We start from the raw sequence: 6,167 nt of genomic DNA on the forward strand, positions 1-6,167 counted from the left end.
ACACACATGTGCATAATAATCCCTTTCACCCTCCCTCCTCCCCCACTCCCCTCCCCTCTGGTAACCAGCAATCCAATCTCTGTCTCTATGTGTTTGTTTGTTGTTGTTTTCATTTTCTACTTATGAGTGAGATCATACAGTATTTTACTTTCTCTCTCTGACTTATTTCACTTAGTACAGTACCCTCAAGGTCTATCCACATTGTCACAAATGGCTGGATTTCACCCTTTCTGATGGCTGAGTAGTATTCCATTGTGTATATATACCACATCTTTATCCATTCGTCCCTTGATGGGCACCTAGGTTGCTACCAAGTCTTGGCTATTGTAAATAAGGCTGCAATGAACATAGGGGTGCATGTATCTTTATGCATTTGTGTTTTCAAGTTCTTTGGATAAATACCCAGCAGTGGGATACCTGGATCATATGGTAGATCTATTTTTAATTTTTTGAGGAATCGCCATACTGTTGTTCATAGTGGCTGCGCCAGTTTGCACTCCCACAAGCAGTGCACGAGGGTTCCCTTCTCTCCACATCCTCTTCAACATTTGTTGTTTCCTGTCTTGTTAATTATAGCCACTCTGACAGGAGGGAGATGATGCCTCATTGTAGTTTTGATTTGCATTTCCCTAAGAGAATGATGTTGAACATCTTTCCATGTGCCTATTGGCCATCCGTGTATCTTCTTTTGGAGGAATGTCTGTTCAGATCTTTTGCCCATTTTTTAACTGGGTTGTTGGTTTTTTTGTTGTTGAGATGTATGGGTTCTTTGTATATTTTGGATATTAACCCCTTATCTGATACGTGGTTTGCAAATATCTTCTCCCAATTGTTAGGTTGTCTTTTCATTTTGTTGATGGTTTCCTTTGCTGTGCAGAAGCTTTTTAGTTTGATGTAGTCCCATTTGCTTATTTTTTTCTATTGTTGCCCTTGCCTGGCCAGACATGGTACTTGAAAATATGCTGCTGAGACCGATGTCGAAGAGCACACTGCTTATGTTTTCTTCTAGAAGTTTCATGATTTCAGGTCTTACATTCAGGTCTTTAATCCATTTAGAGTTAACTTTTGTGTCTGGTGTAAGATAATGTTCTACTTTCATTCTTCTGCATGAAGCTGTCCAGTTTTCCCACACAATCTATTGAAGAGCCTTTCCTTTCCCCAGTGTGTGTTCTTGGCTCCTTTGTTGAAAGTTAGCTGTCCACAGATGTGTGAGTTTATATCTGGGTATTTTAAGCATTTGTAAGAGTACAGTTCAGTGGCATTAGGTACATTCACATTGTTGTGCAACCGTCAGCACCATCTGTCTCCAGAACGTGCTCATCGTCCCAGAGGGAAGCTCTGTCCCCATTAGACACTAACCCCCGTGCCCCCTCCCCAGCCCCCGGACCCTCCATCTACTTTCTGTGTGTGAGTCTCACTACTCTAGGTCCCTCATAGAAGTGGAACCATACAGTATTTGTCCCTTTGTGACTGTGATTTCACTCAGCATAATGTCCTCACAGCTTGTCCATGTTGTAGCCCCTGACAGTACCTCATTCTTTCTCAGGCTGAATGGTACTCCAGCGTGTGCATACAGCACATTTGTTTATCCTTTCACCCATCGGTGGACACTGGGCTGCGTCCATCTCTTGGCTGCTGGACTCATGCTGCTATGAGCCTGGATGTACTCGGGCCCTTCCAGTGATATGTTCTGTCATGACAGCACCTTGATATAGAACCTGAAGTGAGTTAGCTCATCCGTTGCACAGCAAGCCAATCTCTGACACCAGGTGTGGTGGAAGAAAGTAGGAATTTTATTATTGCACAGCGCTGGGCAAGGAGAGAGGGCAGCTAATGCTGAAATCTCAAACTTCCCGAAAAGCTAAAAGGAAGGGTTTTTATTTGGGGTTTTAGGTAGGGGAGGAGGAGCATACAGCCTTGCTGGTCGGAGCTTTCCCACCAGCCTGTCTTTGGCCTTGAGACACTTGCAGAAAGGAGGGAGCCTGTGACCTTGCTGATCAGCAGCTTTCCCACCAGCCTGTATCTCTTTGTGGGGAGGAGATAATGAATCCAGGTGCTTGCCCTTGGCAGTGTCTGTCTCCATGGATGATAGTGCATTCTGGAGCCAGGGAGCCAGGGAGTAAGCAGGAAATGAGTGCTGTGGTTTTCACCCCATATACGCTGGGTTTAATGTAGGGAAACTAACATCAGGGTCAGTATCAACCTTACGGTGAGCAGGTGCTCCCCATCTGAGAGACTGAGGCTGGATAGGAGGCCTACCTGCAGAGGGGACTGAGGCCTGTGCACAGACGCTTCCTGAAAGGTCCATCAGGCAGCTGTGGATGTGCTCCTGTCTGGGTGGGGCCGCAGGAGCACAGAGGGTCTTTTCCTTCTCACCTGACGTCTTTCTGGTCTGAGTGTGTGACATGTGCCATGATCCCTCACACACTAGAGAAGAGCTGGTGAATAGAAGGAGGCTGCTGCTGTCGTTTTCAGTCTGCGACTTGTGCTCGTTACAGAAACGTTGGGAAGAGCAGAGAAGCAGAAAGAAGAAAATAAAAGCCCCCAGACTACTGTGTTTGCTGCCAATGTCCCAGGGGAGGGACCCGTGGGCCTGTGGGGTGAGGAGGCAGAGGCGGGGCAGACCTCCCTGGGTGCCAGTCACCTGAGGTCCACACCAGGGCCCAGATGAGCGCCGCTGGCTGCTGGGTGGCCCTGCCTCACCGCCTCCCTGCCTGTGGCATCAGAGTGGAGTGGAGGGCCAGCACCAGGAGCTCCAGCACCTCGCCTCCTCGGGCAGGTGCAGAGCCTGCCGCTGCGGCTCGGCTGGGCTGACTGTCCCACAGTGGGGGCTTCATACCACCGTGGGGACTAGCCAGCACCTTCCCTTCCTGCCCCAGAGGGAGGAGGCCCTGTCCAGAGCCACCCTCAGCCCCATGCCGTCTGCTCTGAGCACTCGTCCCCAGGCCCCGGGCCTCCTGGCTGGGCCATGGGTCCATGAGAACAAGGGCCTGGTCTGACCTTGCAGAGGCCATGGTCGGGCGCAGGGCTTGAGGGTGGAGAAGGGATCCGAGGGCACTGGGAGACCACAGGAGCTCTGCACAGGCCCGTCTCCTGCCTCCAAGCATCCCTGGGAGGAAGCACATGGGGCTGGAGATGGCGTCCCCGATGGACTTGGCGTCAGGAGGATGGTTCTTTCCTCCAGGTGGGGCGGACTGACTGGAATTAAGCTGCTGTTCAGGAACACCTGCAAACTCGGGATGACGGGCGTTAAGGGCTGTGTCCCCTCCCCTCCCTCACAGGGCTGGACCTCTGGGCAGTTAACACTGGACAGGTGGCCCAGAGTCTTTAGTTGGGATTCTTGGAGTCCCCAGATGACAGAGTGGGGGTGGGGGAGAAGGTTCCAGATTCTCTTAGTTAATATGATCAAAGGAAGAGGGGACCTGGGGAAACTGAGGCAGTGGGGTCACGGGAGACTTTCAGCTCTGGGGGAAAAGGCCAAGCCCAGAGGGCTGTTCCTTCCTGAGGACTGGGGCTCCCCGGGGTTGAAAGGCAGGTGGTATGTCAGCCAGCTGACTTCAGCACTCCAGCCCCTGCTCGCTGTGCAGGCCTGTCATCCTCTGTGTCAACTTCCATGGCCCCCAGCACTGCAGACACCCCAGCCCCAGTGCAGGACCTTCTATGAGAAGTGTGGCCATGGGGAACGTGGCCTGGGCAGACACAGACTGGACCCAGACCTACGACCTGCATGACATCCTGGGAGAAGGGCCCCTCCCATGTTTCCCAGATGCCACCACCTTTCTTCCTCCACCTCATAAATCTGGTGTCTGTGCCCCTCCTGTGGGCTCACAGGCCTGGCCTCAGATGTGTGACTTTAGTGTCTAAGAAGAGACCCTCTGACTCACTGGATCTGCGTTCCCATCATGGGGCTGGTGGAGAGAAGGTGAGGATGTGTAATGACATCCAGAAGGATGGATGTTCCAGGCAAATTCACTCACAGGAAGGACGATGATCTCAGGCCCCGGGAGGAGGGCCGGCACCTCCACCTCCTGCCCCAGTTCAAGGGCGGCCCTCCCCCATTTCCCCCCTACCTGCTCGAACTCTGACTCCCATCCACATGCTCCCCCCACCTCCACAGTGCCTTATTTCATCACTGACACTCCAGCATCCTGAGCTGACCTGGCCCTCAGGACACCACCATCGGGCAGAGGGACCAAGGTGGGTCCAAGGAGCCTGGATGGTGGGGTGGGCCACAGCTTGGGCCCCATCCTGGACCGGCAGTCTGAAATCACAGCATCAGCAGGCCGGGTTCCCTCTGGGCCTCTAGGGCCCTTCTGCCTCCTCCAGCTTCTGCTGTCCCAAGGCATCCCTTGTGACATGGCTGCCCCACCCCACGCTCTGCCTCCATCATCACGGGGCCTTCTCTGTGTCTTCTGCTCTGTGTCTGTGTCTCTCCTCCTCTTAAAAGGACACTTGTCACTGGACTTGGGGCCACCTGGGTGCTTCAGGATGCTCTCAACTTGAGATCCTTCGCAATTACATCTATAAAGACTTTTTCCAAAGAAGGCCATGTTCACAGGTTCCAGGGGGACACTTTTTGGGGGGGTCACCATTCAGTCCCCTACAGGAGGTGGGTGCCTTCCTCATTTCCCTGTTGGTACCACTAGTTCACAGTGACCTGGGAAGGGGGTGGGGGTGAGGAATCCTCTCTTCCAGCTCCTGCCCAAAACTGTCCCTGTTAGCTCCATGGGAAGATGTGGGATTCCAGAAAACACAGAATCCAGCAGATGGCAGATAGCAGCTGTGCAAGGGTGACACGGAAGAGCCGAGTGATGGCCAGAGTCCCTGGAGGAGAGGGCTCAGGAGGAGCTGTGCAAGGCCTGCTCCAGGACGGGATGCTGGTGGAGTGACTGGCTCCAGCCTGGGCTCTGAGCCCCCATCCACAGAGTCTTCCCTCCCCCAAGACCTGAGTTCATTCCACTTCCGCCCCTTTGCTCAAGCCATTCTCCCTGCCTAGCGTGCCCTCCCCTCTCCATCCCACCACCGTCTTTGTCAAGTGTGCTCCTGCCTGGTGGCCCCTCCTTAGAGGGCCCATGGCTCTTTGTCCCTCGACCATTGAGAAGTCAAGCTCCCCTCCCTGCTTAGTGTGGGTGTCCCAGTCTCCCCATGGCCAGAGGACGAGCTCCTGTGGGACAGGGGTGGCCCCACTGCCTCCCTTCCATGCCCTTCAGGCCTCCATTGATCTTCCTGACACAGGCACCTGAGAGCCCAGGTCAGGAGGAGGCGGGCGTGGACACAGGCCTGGGAAAGAGTCCTACCTGAGCACATTCTTACTCCCAGGCATGAGCTCACTCACAACACATACTGGCCTTGGAGGGTGGCCGGCCACACCTGTCACAGGAAGGGGCCCCTGCCCCGAATCTCTGACATCCTCACAGAACAGAGTGCAGCCTTCGAGCTGGAGGAGACCCTACAGGTGGAGGTTTACAGCTGGCCCATTCCACAGACAGGGACACTGAGGCCCAGGAGGAGGGGTCAGGGAGATGCCAGGTCCACTGCAAGCCCTGAGGCGGCAGAGCAAGCCCCGGAGTCCAGGTCCAAGGCCTGCCCGTGCCCAGGACACAGCACATCCCAGGGACAGAGAGAGCCTGGGGCAGCCCTTCTGCGGGCAGGACCAGAGCCACAGAGGACAAAGAGCCAGGTGGGCCAGGCTGGAGGGACCAGGGAGGGCTTCCCTGAGGCAGTCATGTCCCCACCACACCCCAAACTCGACCTGTCTCAAACCAATGGGTGGCCTCCCTCCCAAACCTGGCCCTCCCCAGGTCTCACCACTAAGGCCTGGAGCGTCCACCTCCTGACCCATTTGCTCCCTCTCTGTCACATATCCGTCACTGTAGGCCACAGCCTCCCCTGCCCACTGATCCTCTGGCTGCCAACTGTCCTCACAGCAGCCACAGGGATCTTGTTAAAAGGACAGTCAAGCATCACCTCTTAGCAGAGGCTTCCCAGATCAGCCCATCTAGCATGGGGCCCATTACCAGATCCGCTACCCACCACGAGGCTGTTAATTCCATCTTGTCTACACCAGCTGTCATGTTAGCACAGGCCTCTGACCACCTGTCTCCTTGACTCCACCATGAGGGACAACGTCTCTGTTGGCTGCTGTGTCTTCAGCATCCTGAACATGC

The sequence above is a fragment of the Equus asinus genome, chromosome 8 (assembly GCF_041296235.1).
Source record: "Equus asinus isolate D_3611 breed Donkey chromosome 8, EquAss-T2T_v2, whole genome shotgun sequence".
Taxonomy (NCBI): Eukaryota; Metazoa; Chordata; class Mammalia; order Perissodactyla; family Equidae; genus Equus; species Equus asinus.